The sequence below is a fragment of the Hylobates moloch genome, unplaced genomic scaffold (genome assembly GCF_009828535.3).
Source record: "Hylobates moloch isolate HMO894 unplaced genomic scaffold, HMol_V3 SCAFFOLD_3, whole genome shotgun sequence".
In the NCBI taxonomy this organism is placed as follows: Eukaryota; Metazoa; Chordata; class Mammalia; order Primates; family Hylobatidae; genus Hylobates; species Hylobates moloch.
In genome coordinates, this window is record NW_026652278.1 from 129,364,729 (window position 1) to 129,380,711 (window position 15,983).

The 15,983-nt window shown below is 38.3% G+C and overlaps 1 long non-coding RNA gene across 2 annotated transcripts; it reads right to left on the reverse strand.

The window, feature by feature from the left end:
* Positions 1-10,424: 10,424 nt before the first annotated feature.
* LOC131383004 (uncharacterized) lies at positions 10,425-15,540 on the reverse strand. 2 transcript variants are annotated; one of them, XR_009212655.1, is made up of 3 exons: positions 15,445-15,540; positions 13,503-13,597; positions 10,425-10,502 (listed from the first exon to the last, which is right to left on the reverse strand). It is a non-coding gene; the product is annotated as an uncharacterized LOC131383004 (long non-coding RNA). The 2 variants fall into 2 exon arrangements; XR_009212654.1 differs by having other exon boundaries at positions 13,503-13,651; positions 15,445-15,486.
* Between the last annotated feature and the right edge of the window lie 443 nt (positions 15,541-15,983).

The following is a 15,983-nucleotide window of genomic DNA, read 5'->3' on the forward strand; positions in this document are numbered from 1 at the left end:
TAAACCTGTAGCTTTTAAAAATTACCAAGTAGGCTGGGCACGGTGGCTCATGCCTGTAATCTCAGCATTTTGGGAGGCTGAGGTGGGCGGATTACGAGGTCAGGAGTTCTAGACCAGCCTGGCCAACATGGTGAAACCCCATCTCTACTAAAAATACAAAAATTAGCCGAGCTTGGTGGTGCACACCTGTAATCCCAGCTACTCGGGAGGCTGAGGCAGGAGAACTGCTTGAATCCAGGAGGTGGAGGTTGCAGTGAGCCAAGATTGGCCATTGCACTCCAGCTCTGGGCAACAGAGCAAGACTGTCTAAAAAAAAAAAAAAAAAATTACCAAATAATTGGTAACAAATTATCAAGTGATATGTAAAATCTACATTCTTAGTCCATCCCAGAGTCTTACCCCTTCCCTGCCTAAGTGAAATGGGAGAGTTCCATGATCCCCTTCTCAGGACTTGCAACAGGGGAGTGGCTCGGCTATTTGGTCACCACTGCTGCTCAAACCCCTTGAGGGAGAGGGATCATGCAGACAGGCGGGTGCAGAAGCTGGAGCAAGCACTGTGGGCTCTGGTCACATGTCAGTGTCTAGGGGTGGGTGCCTGCAGCCACAGTGTTAACTAATGCTCTCTTAGCCTTGCTGTCTGCAGATGATTTGAAGTGTTAACTAGCTCAATGGACCCTCTGCCTTTTCGCAAGCGCAGAGAGCCAGTGTGACAGCTTTCAGTATCCTGAGCTCTTCCCCACCGTCCTGGAAGAATCAGGTCACACATGGGATTGAAGGATGAATGCAAGGTTTTATTGAGTGGTGGAGGTGGCTCTCAGTGGGCTGGATAAGGAGCCAGAAGGAGGGGATAGAATGGGAAGGTGATCTTCCCCTGGAAACTGGCCATTCAGTCTCCAAACCTCTTTCCAACTGCCCCCAGCTGAACTCCTCTTGGTATTCAGACATTCCTCTTCTTTCTCTGCTGTGTCGTTCTACTATCCATCTGTTTGACTCCTCATTTCCTCACGTGCTCATCTGCTTCTGGAGCCTGGGGTTCGGGATTTATATGGGTACAGGATACCGGGCATGGCAGGCCAAAAGGCAACTTTTTGGGTGTGACAACAGGAATGCCTGTCCTCATTTAGGGCCATGGTTTTTCAGGCTTGAGGGTGGGGCCTTTGCTGGGGAACTGCCCTTTTCTACCCAGTATTTCCCTGTCTCCTGGCCGTATCATTTGCATGTTAGGCATACAATTAAGAAAAATTTGGTAAGGGTAACAACGAATATGAGGACTTAGTTAAGGTTAGGGCTTGAATATAGGTTATGTTTTCCGTGATAAAATTACATTTAAGGACTTAACATCATGAAGCTAATGAAGACTTCTTCCTGATGCACATGGAAACTGCCATCAACTGCCATCTTACCCAGGGCAAATGTAAGATCCAGTGTAAATGGTTCCTGGTTTAGAACTTTCATTGTTAAAATTGATTGGATCACTAGCTGGCACATGATATGGGATAAGTGAAAGAGAAAATGAACATTCTATAAGACATGGAGTCACTATGTCTCTAGCAATATGAAGAGTAGAAGAAAGTGATAACTGCTGACTACTGATCCCTCTCAAAAATGCCTAATGGGTAAATTCATTCATGAGCAAAAAATTTACCTCTCCGTGTTTCCTAATTCCTACTTATAGAAACGGGAGCATATCCTAAGATATGAATTATCATATACCAGATATAAAATTCAATGCTTCCCCAAAAGTAAGCATTCAAAAAAGTTTGCTTTTGGTATTCCCTTATGTTTCTTACTATTTACAAAAACTTCATTAAAACTTTTTCCTTTTGATTTTCAGTTATACAAACTATAGTTTAAAAGACCTCCCCACGTCAGAGGATTAAGAGTGGTGAAAGTGGCCTGGCACAGTGGCTCATGCCTGTAATCCCAGCACTTTGGGAGGCCGCAGCAGGTGGATAACGAAGTCAGGAGATCGAGACCATCCTAGCTAACAGGGTGAAACCCCGTGTCTACTAAAAATACAAAAAAAGGCCGGGCGTGGTGGCGGGCACCTGTAATCCCAGTTACTCGGGAGGCTGAGGCAGGAGAATGGCATGCAGCCAGGAGGTGGAGCTGGCAGTGAGCCGAGATCTCACCACTGCACTCTAGTCTAGGCGACAGAGCGAGACTCTGTCTCAAAAAAAAAAAAAGAAGTGGTGAAAGCAGATTTTTAAAGCTGCTTGTCTATTGGAAAAAGTATTCAATAATTTATAATGTTTGTATTAACAAATGAAGATAATAATATTTATTTAAATGTATATTTACTTATTTACCTGTTAATGGTGAAACAAAATTGCACTATCTGTTGTAGAAAATTATATTCACTATAAGGAAGTTTTAATATTAAGTGCTAAGTACAGAATTGGAATCACAATTATTTTCTAAAGTATTACCTATGCATATCCTTGCCTTCAAAATATCTTATTTATAGTACAGGAAGTTGTTTAAATTTTACACAAGACATAAAGATAAAAGAAACCTCTAAGAATGGCATAGTAAGCCAAAATTCTTACTTTTTTACATAGTTGCTCTCCTTTCTGAATTTTGCTCCAGATAACCAATAAGACACTGGAGTAAAAAAAAAAATGTGTATAAGACTTCAATTTCACTGTCACAAAAGTTATTAAAAGAAATAAAATCATGTGGGTTTTATTGTTTTCGAGTTTTGAAACTTCCATCCAGTGGGTATTGTCCTACTTTTAAATTAGCTCAAAATAGAATCATCAAGGTATCTAGATATCCATGGCAAAGAATCAGCTCTTTTCTAATCAATGCAAGTCAATCATTGAGTAATTGATTGAAATAGTTCACAGTTAATTTTATTCACTCACTATTAGGACAGCTGGAGGAAACAAATCAATCCCTTTATTTAAGTCTCCATCCTATCAGGACCATCTTCCACAAAGAAAGGGAAAAGGATGGCCAACTTCTTGGTCAGGCCACATACTAGCCTTTTTCTTTCTCTCTCTGGAAAGTGTTGTGAGTTGACATAAATAAGCTACTCTTTTCATAGTCTATAATTTCTCTTGTTAAATGATATTAGTCATATTTATCCCCTTTTGTTTAATAGACAAATGGAAATTCAAGATATGCTTGTATTTTTCCTGCACATGATTTCAAATAAAATCAGTAATTTTCAAGAAATATTTTGGTTAGAAATTTTGTTGGTATAAACTACCTGTGAAAAGTAAGTCCAATATACCTAGCAGATAAAATACTACTTAGTATATTGTAATTAAGTGGTAATTGTTGTTAGGAAGGAATCTTGTCCATCTTCTGACTCTTGTATCCCCAAATGCTGAGAGCATGTTACTGCTCTGTAACGATATTCAGAATTAAATAATCAATATTTTTGGATAGAAGACCCTTGGTTGTTCATAATTTGAAAACACTTAGTATGAATCAAGTTTGCCAAAATGAACTTGACATGTATGGCTGATCTGATAGAGCTTGATCTTAACATGACAGAATATTAAATTTTCGTAGCCAGTTTTTCCAGGGAGAAGTAAAGAGTATGAAGACTCAGTGAGGATTTTAATTCACTGAATTTCAGACATTTCTTCCTGGAAAGAAACCTTTCCCTTCTGGAATGAGCACTGGTTCTCAGGAACTCACACAGGTCTTTTCTGTTTGGTACAGATGCTCAGATGGGAATATCCAAGATTTAACCTACAAATCTTAGGACAATGACATAGGAACTGTTAATTCATATGCTTGGACACATGAGAAGTCTGAAACTATGCCATTAACTTTATATGGCATAGTTATAGATATATATGGGACTTAATAGTATACCAGTTACATTATAGCATAGAATAAATTTATGTGAAAGCAAAGAGAGTAGAATATATAAGGCACTTTGGAATAGGGAATGAAAGTTTACTTTAAGCATGTAAATTTCCTAATGTTTTGTTGATAAATAACAGACTTTTTTTTCTTTCTTTATTGGTTTGTTTTGCTTTTAGTCAATTCTATTTTCTTATTTATTTCCACCACAAAAGTAAATATTTCATCATAGCAGTAATACTTCTTCATACTGAAAAATTAAATAGACTGTCACAAATTTTAACACAGTATCAATACCCACAATATTAACCAAACATTTTGCTATACTACATATAAATCACAAAACAGAAATATTAAGTTAAAATGTAACATTGCAATAGAATCTACCAGAATAAACATCTGCTTCATTCTACTTTAACTATGTTTTATTGAAGGATAACTAAGGTTACAGTTTTAAACCTTCCCCGTTTTTGCCAGCCTTTATGTATTTAACATACCTTTTTTTACAATCATGATAACTCTGTTATTTGAGAATTTTATCTTTTGGAGCAATTTCGTGGTCTGTTTCCAGTTATCCAGCAGCACCTGCACATCAACTAATATGTGCTTAGAATGCAGAATGGAAGTATCAAATAATCATTTGATAATGAAAATCATTCTTCATTTTCTGAAGTGCTAATCTAGCTAATACCCATTATAGCAGACTACATTTATATTTCTTGGAGACCCTCCGTCCCTACTTGAGTCAATCAAGGACGAAAGGTCCTTCATTATTTGTTAAACCTACTACATCATATATAGTATCTTAACAGGTAGTCTAAAGGTAGGTTCGTCAGATTCTGTAATGAGCGGTTGGTTGAATTCTGTAGACAAATCATTATTAAATTAGACAACATATATATTACTTCATCTGTGGTACAAACCTAGTAATTAATTGCAATCCATAAATTTAGTTACATCAATTATTTATTGTAAACTTACGGGGTAAATTACTTATGACAACAACAAAAATCCTGAAAATTAATAAATTACCACTTTGCCTGGTTTCCACTCTTTTGCATGTAGTGATTTTTTTTTACTTGTGTTTAATAGGAGTTTTGCTGGTGGTTAAGTATATATTTCAATGGTCCGTATAAAGGAAACAACAGTAGATAAAGAAAATTGTATTTCTCGGCTGACTGTATTGTCTTTCCTGAGGACCCTCATCATAATGACTTTTTCTCTGGTGGTAAGAATTAAAAATCAGTGAATATCTGATCAGTGAATGGAAGCCAGTCTCTGTTGTAAAATCTTCTAAGTCTAGCTGACACCAGTTTCTTCTTCCTCTTAACTTTTTTCTAAAATTATAGATATTACTCCAAAGCTATCCAATGAAACATGGTCTTGTAGGTCTCTTCCTCCCACTCTGCTTTGGATTGTAAATCTATTGAGGGTCAAAACAGTTTTTTATTTTTGTTATATCCCCAATAACACTATACATGGCATAAATGATAAATAAGTTTGTAAAACCCCTTCATATCAAGGCAAATTTGATAGAAAGTATACAAATATGATCGCTGTTATAATGTCAGAAACTGAAGAGATAATGATTCACCAAAAACGTGAAAAAGTTAATATACAGAATTATTTGCCTGCAACAAGCTTGTAATTATATACAAAGGAGCAGTAGCTTGCTTCCCTTCTAATTATTAAATCAAAGATGTACGATTTTGCTAGAATGCAAAATGGCAAGTTGAAAGACTCCAATTATTCTCAATTTGGGCCTTTCAATTCTTTGGCAAACATTAATCATCTTTTCCCTAAGATTTCAAGGAAGCAAGCTATTCATTTTAGCCTCCATAGTTTCAGGCACAATGGATTGTATATTTTAATATGACAACAATCTCCTAATTATTTCCATTTCCCACTATAATGTCAGCTCCAAGAGAGCAGAGATTTTTTTTTAATTCCATTACTTGCTGGTTCTGTGGGATCTGTAACAGAGTAAGAGCTCAATGAACATTTCTTAGAATCATGAATCACAATAAAGATGCAAATTATCATATGGCTAAGATTGCAAGTTTTGAAGTCAGACGTCCTGGATTGACCTATCCACAGCAAATGTGGTCATGGTACTAGTCACCAACCTTGCCTCAGCGTCTTCCTCAGTAAACTTTGGATGATAATAGTATGATCTTCATGGGGTTGTTATGAGGATTAAATAATTATTTCCAAATAAAGCGCCCAGAAGAGTTATCCACACATAATATGCATTCAATAAGTGTAAGAGCTTAATATATTAAATATAAATAATTTAAAATTCAAATACTTTTTATAGCCAAAATTACAATTCTTTCTGATTTGAGAGCCTGTGCTCATTCTACTAAACCTTTCTGACCACCCAGCACATTACACTTTATGCAGAATACAGTTTTCTTGAAGACAAGTAAAACATGAGTGCAAAGAGAAAAGCAATTGCTTTCTTTAAGCAGCACATACATTCATACCATTAATTTAGTACAACTCAGGCTTAAACCTCAATTTTTTTTTTTTTTTTTCGAGACAGAGTCTTGCTCTGTCGCCCAGGCTGGAGTGCGGTGGCGCAATCTCGGCTCACTGCAAGCTCCGCCTCCCGGGTTCACGCCATTCTCCTGCCTCAGCCTCTCCGAGTAGCTGGGACTAGAGGCACCCGCCACCACGCCCGGCTAATTTTTTGTATTTTTAGTAGAGACGGGGTTTCACCGTGGTCTCGATCTCCTGACCTCGTGATCCGCCCGCCTCAGCCTCCCAAAGTGCTGGGATTACAAGCGTGAGCCACCGCGCCCGGCCTTAAACCTCAATTTTGAGAAAATCATTGAGTGTAAGAATTGCCTTTAAGTTATGAATTGGTTAGTTGTAATTGTTAGAATATTAACAATTCTATGGTGGTTCACGCTTGTAATCCCAGCACTTTGGGAGGCCGAGGCGGGCGAATCACGAGGTCAGGAGATTGAGACCACGGTGAAATCCCGTCTCTACTAAAAATATAAAAAAGTTAGCTGGGCATGGTGGCGGGCGCCTGTAGTCCCAGCTACTCGGAGAGGCTGAGGCAGGAGAATGGCGTGAACCCGGGAGGCGGAGCTTGCAGTGAGCCGAGACTGCGCCACTGAACTCCAGCCTGGGCGACAGAGTGAGACTCTGTCTCAAAAAAAAAAAAAAAAAAAAAAAAAAACAATTCTATGATTGTTAGAACAATAGAAATGCAACGTGACCCTTGAGGTGGGTGGCTCTGTCTGCAGAGCACAGCCACCGCTGGATTTCTCAGCAATGCTAATGGCCTTCTATCCCATGGTGCCCTTGGTGATTAGATTGTCCTTTGGGTCCTCCCTGGAACATAACATAATTCTCTCATAAGTGTTATGGCCTCACCTAATACATACATTTCAGGATATCCACATCTAAGCTTTTTTTTTTTTACTTTCTCTGCCAGGTCGACACAGGTATTTTCACTGCCCTCATTTTGGGTTATCAATTTATTTAGGCTTCTAAGAAGCTACCTTAGCAGCAAGGTTGCCTCATCCTCAGGCCCTTGCCAGAGTGTTAAATCCATGTTTTGAAAAAGTGCCTCAAGCCAATGAATTTTTCTTTAGCTTAAAAATTTTATTAAAAGTTCTGGTTAATGTTTTAATTCTCAAGACAGATTTCCAATGAATCACCTTGAAGTGGTACCTGCAATGACGTTGCACACACTATTCTCTGCAATCAGCTGTGTGAAGATAGCTCACTGTCACTCCTCTTCGTCACTAAAGGGTGAGTTTGACACTAATACATTTTTAAGAACTGTTGTATAAAGTTGTTAAAGTTTGACTATATTTCTAAATCCCAACCAAAGTATTCATGTCTCTGCATTCTCATTCGCTCTGGGAATAATGAAAATAGTTTTTCTCTGCACCAAAAATATATTTGATGAAAGCAGTTGTGACTAATTATCCTTCAGTTGCTATTCCCATTGCTCCTCTAGTTACCCCAGGTGATTGTGTTTAAAGTTGAGCTTTTTGTTGTTTTATTGATTTTGTTCCTTTTTAAATAATTTATTGTGGGTGAGACATAACCACAGATATGTTATATCTGATTTCATATATTATACCCCATTAGACAGAAATTCATCAATCTTGTGCATGAAATGGAAAAATCCAATACCAAACTTGAGGCAATATCTTTTTCCTTACTCTGAATTATATGACTCATCACCGTCAGATTAATCTTTCTAAACTGTTATGCAAACATGCTTTCTATTTTTATATGTTTTGGGGTATATAGTATAAATGTGCTCACATATACATTCATATATGTAAGTATATGAAGCCTCTGTTCATATCTGTATGTAAGTGCAAAGGGCAACTTTGTGATAAAATTTATTAAAATTAATTATGTTTCTTGCAAAGTGTAAAATTTTGGTGGGTTTTTTTTTCATTTAGTATCACTTTTTAAAATTGCCTGTGCATTATTTCAACCAATCCTCAGGTAACCATATAATTCATCATCCAAAGCAAGACTTCATTGAGAGTAAAAGAGGGCACTTTTAATATATTTGCTGGGAAAATGGCATGAAGGTAGACCACCCTGGATAAAAAAGGATGTACCTTTGGCCTATTTAATCCTCATGAGTGATTCTCATTCAGAGAAACAACTAAAGGCAGTTGACCAGCTGTGGGTCACACAACTTCTAATTGTTAGGTTTCAAATTCAATTCCTGTGTTTTCAATTACTTCTTCTTGCATAACATCTTGCCTGGTTCTAGTCAATATGGCCAGGAATGCTCTTTGCTCACTCTTTCAACGAGTTGACACAGACTTTCTGTGAATTTCTCTTGTGATATTTATCTTACTTTACTTGTGTTATCGATATCTGCATACTTTTCTTCTTATCTCCATTTCTAAATTGTGTGAAAAACACCTATTTCAAATATAACATTTAACCTTTCATTGCGTCTTAATTGTCTACTGCTTAAATTATCCCCCAAACTTCATGATGCTAAGCAACAAATATTTAGCCCCTTTTTTTCAAGAAAGCTAGCACATGTTTGCAGTTGAATCATTTTCTAAGCCTGTTTTCTGGGAGTTCAATGACCCCCTTTCATTTTGTACTGTCTTTCTCATTTAACAGTGCAAGCTGGTGGCTGATAGTGTTTCTGCTGATATAATTCTCCCAAAAAAACTCTCTGGCCTTTTGTGAATCTGAGTTTTATTCTGTCAGTCGAAAGCTACACCCACAAATCCTTGAAGGGTACTAGCTTTCTATTTAATTTAACAATCCTATATCAATATTATGTCTTTCAGGGACTATAAATACTTCTGTCTTATCTATAAATTTATGAATCAGTTTTACAATCCTATTGTTTTCATCATTAATTAGTTAAATAAATTGTTGACTCATCCTCTCTCAACTTGTAAGAGAATCAAGTTTTTAAATGTTTTGAAAAGTATATTTTGAGGATAGATTAAGTCTGAGAAAACAGTAAGATTTCTATCATCAACATAATTTTGTTGGTGATGATGGCATATATTTTTATTTTGAAATTATGTTTCAATAAAGTTTATAAATGATGAATAGAAATGAATGTCAGTAGAAGACAATAGGATAAATTATCTACCTTAGACAATGGGACTTCCAGGATAAATAATCTGCCTTAAGCAGGCAGGTAATTGGCTGGCTAAGCAGGTTTTTTCTTTCTCTTCATAAAATATCATAAAATTCCTCAGTTAAAAAAAGTTGATGGACTTTGTTATTAGAACAGTACAGCTGGCTGGAACTTTTTGCTGGAACCTTTAAATATTTAAATATTCCATTTATAGGACTGTATAGTAAAGAATTCAAGTCTCCATGGGAGGTATTAAAGATTAATACAATTTTTTTTTTTGCTCTGTGTAATTTAAATTTCACATTAAGGAGAAACCTTGTCATCTTCTTATTTAATCAAGAAGGCCATTAATTGAGGAACAAGTAGATGAAATAGCTAACTTACTTATCTGGAGAGAGACCATAGTAAGAAATGAGAAATCAAATATCACCACTTCCAGACTGACTGAAGCCCCTCTTGTATTTCAGATACGCAGAGCATACAACAACTAGAATAAACTTTGATTTTCTACAAGTGTAGGTAATATTCAAAAAAAAAAAAAAAAAAACATGGTAGGCTCAATTTTATGGCATTTTCTGTGCATTGGAACAATTTCAGCAAAAACTCAGGCTCTCAAGCTCAATGACAATTAATGATATTGAAAAAAAGTCACATATTATGAAATTCACTTTGGCAAATGGTAATCTGACAAAACAGAAATCTCTAAAAGAGAAAGCTTTCTGCAGAACTAATTCTTAGCTTAATTCTATTACATATGGATAAAGGTGCCATCATCTACAGTTTAAGCAACTTATAGAACCATTTTATCTTCTGACCACTTTCTAAAAAGTTTACTTGAGAAATTCAGAAAAATTTAAACACACCAACTGTTTCGATATCCTTTACGCTTGCTTGCCCTTCAGTCATGTTCCAACTCCAGAGTGTGCATAGCCTTTAATTCAGTGTAATAAATCATGAAATGATTTTTTCTCAGCAAGACAAAAGGGACATTACTTGAAATGTTAGCATGGCATTGGAATAGTGGGGAAGGCTGATGCAATTATCCAGAAGGTCTGTTTATTCCTTCTTCATTCTTCTGTACCTGAGGAAAAAAATTATTATTCAGCACAGTTAGCTCTAGCATTGCATCAAGAGTGAGATTAGAAAATACTGATTTATAAGGAGAATTGTAGCTGGAATAAGAAATTCAGATAAGCAAAATGACTTAAAGCAAAATGACTTTTAAATTTTTTTTGTCTTGCTACTCTAGTCTGTTTCTTGCTGTCTATGTTTAAGTTATATAATAATTAACATTAAGAGTTTTGCTATTTATATCTATATCAACTCCCACCCCAAATATATAACTTTATATTCAGTTGTTGTTTCATCTTTGAAGCAAAAGAATTCTAATATGTAGACATATAAATCATGCTGTCGCATGACAAATGTGCCATAGAACATTAGGCCCCATGTCCTGGGAGGGAAATAAATAGCCTTTGAAGGGTACAGTGTTCTTATAGTCTAAAGCAAATACTGAGAGGTGGAGGTCCTTATCTAGATTTTTACTTTTTTTTTTTTTTTTTTTTTTTGAGACGGAGTCTCACTCTGTCGCCCAGGCTGGAGTGCAGTGGCATGATCTCGGCTCACTGCAACCTCCACCTCCCAGGTTCAAGTGATTCTCCTGCCTCAACCTCCTGAGTAGCTGGGATTACAGGCACGTGCCACCACGCCCAGCTCATTTTTGTATTTTTAGTAGAGACAGGGTTTCACCATTGATCAGGCTGGTCTCAAACTGCTGACCTTGTGATCCACCCACCTCACCCTCCCAAAGTGTTGGGATTACAGACGTGAGCCACCATGCCAGGCCTACCTTTTCGACATAAGTAAAGTTTACTGGGCTTCCTTGAAATAGATAAATTCAAATTTCTTGATTTCATTTATTTTGTAAAAGTATACCAGTCAAATAAAATGCTACAGATTGGAATCCACGTGAGCAGAATGCAATACAAATCTTGCTGCTACAAGGGTGCACTCCTTTTCACGCGTGCTCTTGGACCTTTCCTTTCAGGCCACATGTTTTGAGATGCAGAATAATTTATTAGTTAGCAGAGCAATGCCATATTACCAATATGACTGATTTGAATTGAAAAATCAAAGTATTTTGTATTGCCCTTACAGTAATCTGTTAAAAGAGGCAGACGGTAAAACAGGTGTAGGGGCTCATATAATAGACATATGCAGACTTTCTCTGCACACTCATTACAACACAAAATGCCAACGAGCAAAAAAAAAATAATGAACAAGGATTTAAAATACCTGAGGAGCGTTTTAGAAATTGTAGTATTTAATTCTGGTAAGCAGGAAGCTGTAATCAGTCTATTTTACTATATACTTAAGCAAGGTAACAACCATTGTGAGCCATTTGATTCTCCAGACAAATCATAATTCCTCTAGTACATCTTCTAATCCCTTTTGATAAGATTATCCCCAAGTTCTTTTTTTTTTTTTTTTTTGAGACGGAGTCTTGCTCTGTCACCCAGGCTGGAGTGCAGTGGCGCAATCTCGGCTCACTGCAAGCTCCGCCTCCCGGGTTCACGCCATTCTCCTGCCTCAGCCTCTCCGAGTAGCTGGGACTACAGGCGCCCGCCACCACGCCCGGCTAATTTTTTGTATTTTTAGTAGAGACGGGGTTTCACCGTGGTCTCGATCTCCTGACCTCGTGATCCGCCCGCCTCGGCCTCCCAAAGTGCTGGGATTACAAGCGTGAGCCACCGCGCCCAGCCCATCCCCAAGTTCTTTAAAGTATATTTTCTTTTTATAAAGGAGACCTGGATTAGAGTCACGGATTGCTAACTTCAACTAGGCCAACTTTCCTCCCACAGAGGGAGGGACAAATTTAAAACATTCTTTTAAAGGTGTATTATAACTAGTCGACTTAACGTTATTCAGAAATGTTCAGAATTATATAGAGAATGGTGGTATTTTTAATAAAAATGCCGTATGTTACAATTTTAAAGTTCATGTGTGAAATCGATAGTTATGAAATGTTTTTCATCATATTTCAAATTTTGACCATTAAACTTTCCTATCAAGAGCTATGTATAAAAGCTCTTTTATATTTAAGCTGTTTTTAAAAGTAAACATTGGGCCAGGCATGGTGGCTCACGCCTGTGATCCCAGCACTTTGGGAGGCTGAGGCGGGCGGATCACAAGGTCAGGAGATCAAGACCATCCTGGCTAACATGGTGAAACCCCGTCTCTACTAAAAATACAAAAAATTATTTGGGCGTGGTGGCACGTGCCTGTAGTCTCAGCTACTCGGGAGGCTGAGGCAGGAGAATCGCTTGAACCTAGGAGGCAGAGGTTGCGGTGACCCGAGATAGCGCCACTGCACTCCAGCCTGTGTGACAGAGCAAGACTCCGTCTCAAAAAAAAAAAAAAAAAGTAAACATCGATAAACCAAGAGTTAAAAAAACAAATTTCTTTGCAATAAAAGTATGATAAAATGTCACTAAAATACCATAAATTAAATTTGTATATTATTAATTATAGTTTTCAAGCTAGAATTAATAAGAACCCCGGTACCTATTTTTGAATCTTAATGAGATACCCAGCAAGGTGCCAAGGTTTTTCTTTGGTAAATATGAACAAGATATGAAATATGAAAGCACCTGAATTTAAGATAAATAAACCTTAGAGGTCATTGGGTCGAACCTCTTTAATTTGCACAAGAAGTTTAACCTGGGAAAGACATAGAATATTTAAATATCCAGGCATTTTCCCAGCACTGCTAATAAAGGCCAAACCCCTCAATGATGAATATATGTTGCAAGTCGTTTTGATCTGATTGCAAACATGCTGATTCATATTTTCTATTGAGTAATCGGCATGACATTGCATTACATACTAAGCTAAAGGAAAGGCATTCTGAATCACCTCCTTTGTACAGGAGCAAATCTGGACTTGCAAAGAGATTTGCAAATATGAGCTAGTGCTAACACTGCTAAATCTAGTACCTAGGAAGTTACGAATGAAGAGCAAACAGATCTTGACCCTGCCTTGTTAATGCTGAAATATCAAAGCAAGTCCTCAAGGATCTTACCTGCATTAAGGGCCTTTTGGTCTTGTGATGGGGAGGAAACTGAGGTAGAGCCTTCTGAACTGGAAATGGGAACTCAAAGTATGATGATTAGGGTCCTATGATAAAAGAGGGTTAAAACATCTTTAGTTCTTCAGAAATATGCTCTAGGGCTATAGGAAATGTTCGCACAGTTAGATGGAAGTGAGAGGGCCCTACAAGGATCTAGAGGAAGGTAAAGTAAATAGCATTTATTTAGAACTTACTACATGTCAGACACTAAGCTAGATTGCTTACATTAAAATATTTTCTCGACTCCTCGAAATTCTATGAAGTAGGTATTTTTCTCTGAATGTGTGAGTTTAAGTTCCTTTGAGAAGGCCACACATAGAATACATATGTTTATTTGTGGGTAGGAAAGATTTCTACTCCAACCCTAATAGAGCCCAAATCAGCTATGGTTATAGAATAGTGATAAAATGCACACTTTCCAGAGCCAGACTAGCTGGGTCCAGTGCTGGCAGGCCAGCTGAATCATAGAGAGAAGTCACTTCCTGTAAGCATTAGTTTTCTCTGCTGTAAGACAGAACTGATAGAGTGTTTGTGGAAGTGAAACCAGGTAATGTGGGTGCAGATCTTAGCCCAGTGCCAGGCACCCAGTGAGATCTCAGCCCCCAGCTCTTGCTTGTATTATACATCTTTCCAGCAGATGGAGCAATAAACCTATAAAAGCAGGGTTCTTGAGGGACCCAAAGGCCCAATCTCCTCAGAGGGACAACAGGAAATGTTACAACTTAGGGAAACACTGTTTCCTCTTGGAGAAAGCATTATGATGGCTCATAGCAAACAGTTAGGTTTGGAGCCAACTTCAGAAGACCCAGAAAACCAGTACAAGATCTGGGGACCTCAGAAATCTGTAAGAGGAACACTGATACACGGAAGGCCAGCAACCTTGACAGTGGGGACCAAAACAGCTAGTGTTGAGTCAGCTGAGCAGCACTGCCTGCAACATTTCCTCAGCTCATCACAAACTTCCCAATGTGGAGGGAACTGATCTCCTGAGGCAAGGTGGGGGAATAATAATGATAATAGCTAACACAAATGTTACCATCTCAGAATAGTGTCCTAAGTTAGAAGGAAACTGAGTGGTTAAGTAGCCTTCCCAAGGTCTCAAAGTTAAAAGTGATGAAGCGGCCGGACGCGGTGGCTCACGCTTGTAATCCCAGCACTTTGGGAGGCCGAGGCGGGCGGATCACGAGGTCAGGAGATCGAGACCATGGTGAAACCCCGTCTCTACTAAAAATACAAAAAATTAGCTGGGCGTGGTGGCGGGCGCCTATAGTCCCAGCTATTCAGAGAGGCTGAGGCAGAATGGCATGAACCCGGGAGGCAGAGCTTGCAGTGAGCCGAGATTGTGCCACTGTACTCCAGCCTGGGCAACAGAGCAAGACTCCCTCTCAAAAAAAAAAAAAAAGTGATGAAGCTGAGAGTCTTAGTCATTATGGGTTTCTACGGAGGTCTAGAGACACCATCTTAGCTCCCTAGTGCTCTCCTGTGTCCCAGTGAAAGAGTGTCTTAGTCTCCCCAGGGGTCATGGCTTTGAAAAGAGCATGACACGGAAGAGGAATCTTGTTTTTATAATTTTCTGTCTCAAGTTTCTTCAGGGTCCCTCTACAATAAAGATACAGAAGATTATTCTCTATATACCCCAACCTCTTTGTCCTTCTCCAGCCTCACCCCAAAAGTGTTTTTGTTTGTTGTTTTTATATAATTATGCTTCAGAATTATGTTTAGAAAGTTATTCAATGGAAACAAACAAAAAAAAGATTTGTTGATGTTTGTATCATTGAGGTTCAGTGAAAGAAGCGGAAGCACTAAGAGATATATACATATATAATAATTTTTAACAGATAGTTGACTTCTCAGAATCGTGAAAGCGGGCTTAGTAGTGTCTGTAAACGGTCACCTTTATGTCTTGTCAGAGATGTTGGAATCAGAGCAACTCCATCTTGAACAGCTGCTAGGTAAAATAAGGCTGAGACCTACTGCGCTGCATTCCCAGGAGGTTAGGTGTTCTTAGTTACAGGATGAGATAGGAGGTTGGCACAAGATACAGGTCATAAAGACCTTGCTGATGAAACAGTTTGCAGTAAAGAAGCTGGCCGAGGCTGGGCGCGGTGGCTCACGCTTGTAATCCCAGCACTTTGGGAAGCCAAGGCGGGCGGATCACGAGGTCAGGAGATCGAGACCACGGTGAAACCCCATCTCTACTAAACATACAAAAAAATTAGCCGGGCGTGGTGGCGGGCGCCTGTAGTCCCAGCTACTCGGAGAGGCTGAGGCAGGAGAATGGCGTGAACCCGGGAGGCGGAGCTTGCAGTGAGCTGAGATTGCGCCACTGCGCTCCAGCCTGGGCGACAGAGCGAGACTCCGTCTCAAAAAAAAAAAAAAAAAAAAAAAAGGAAAATAGTAACAAGGTAGTCTATAAATTCATAGATGGTAGTT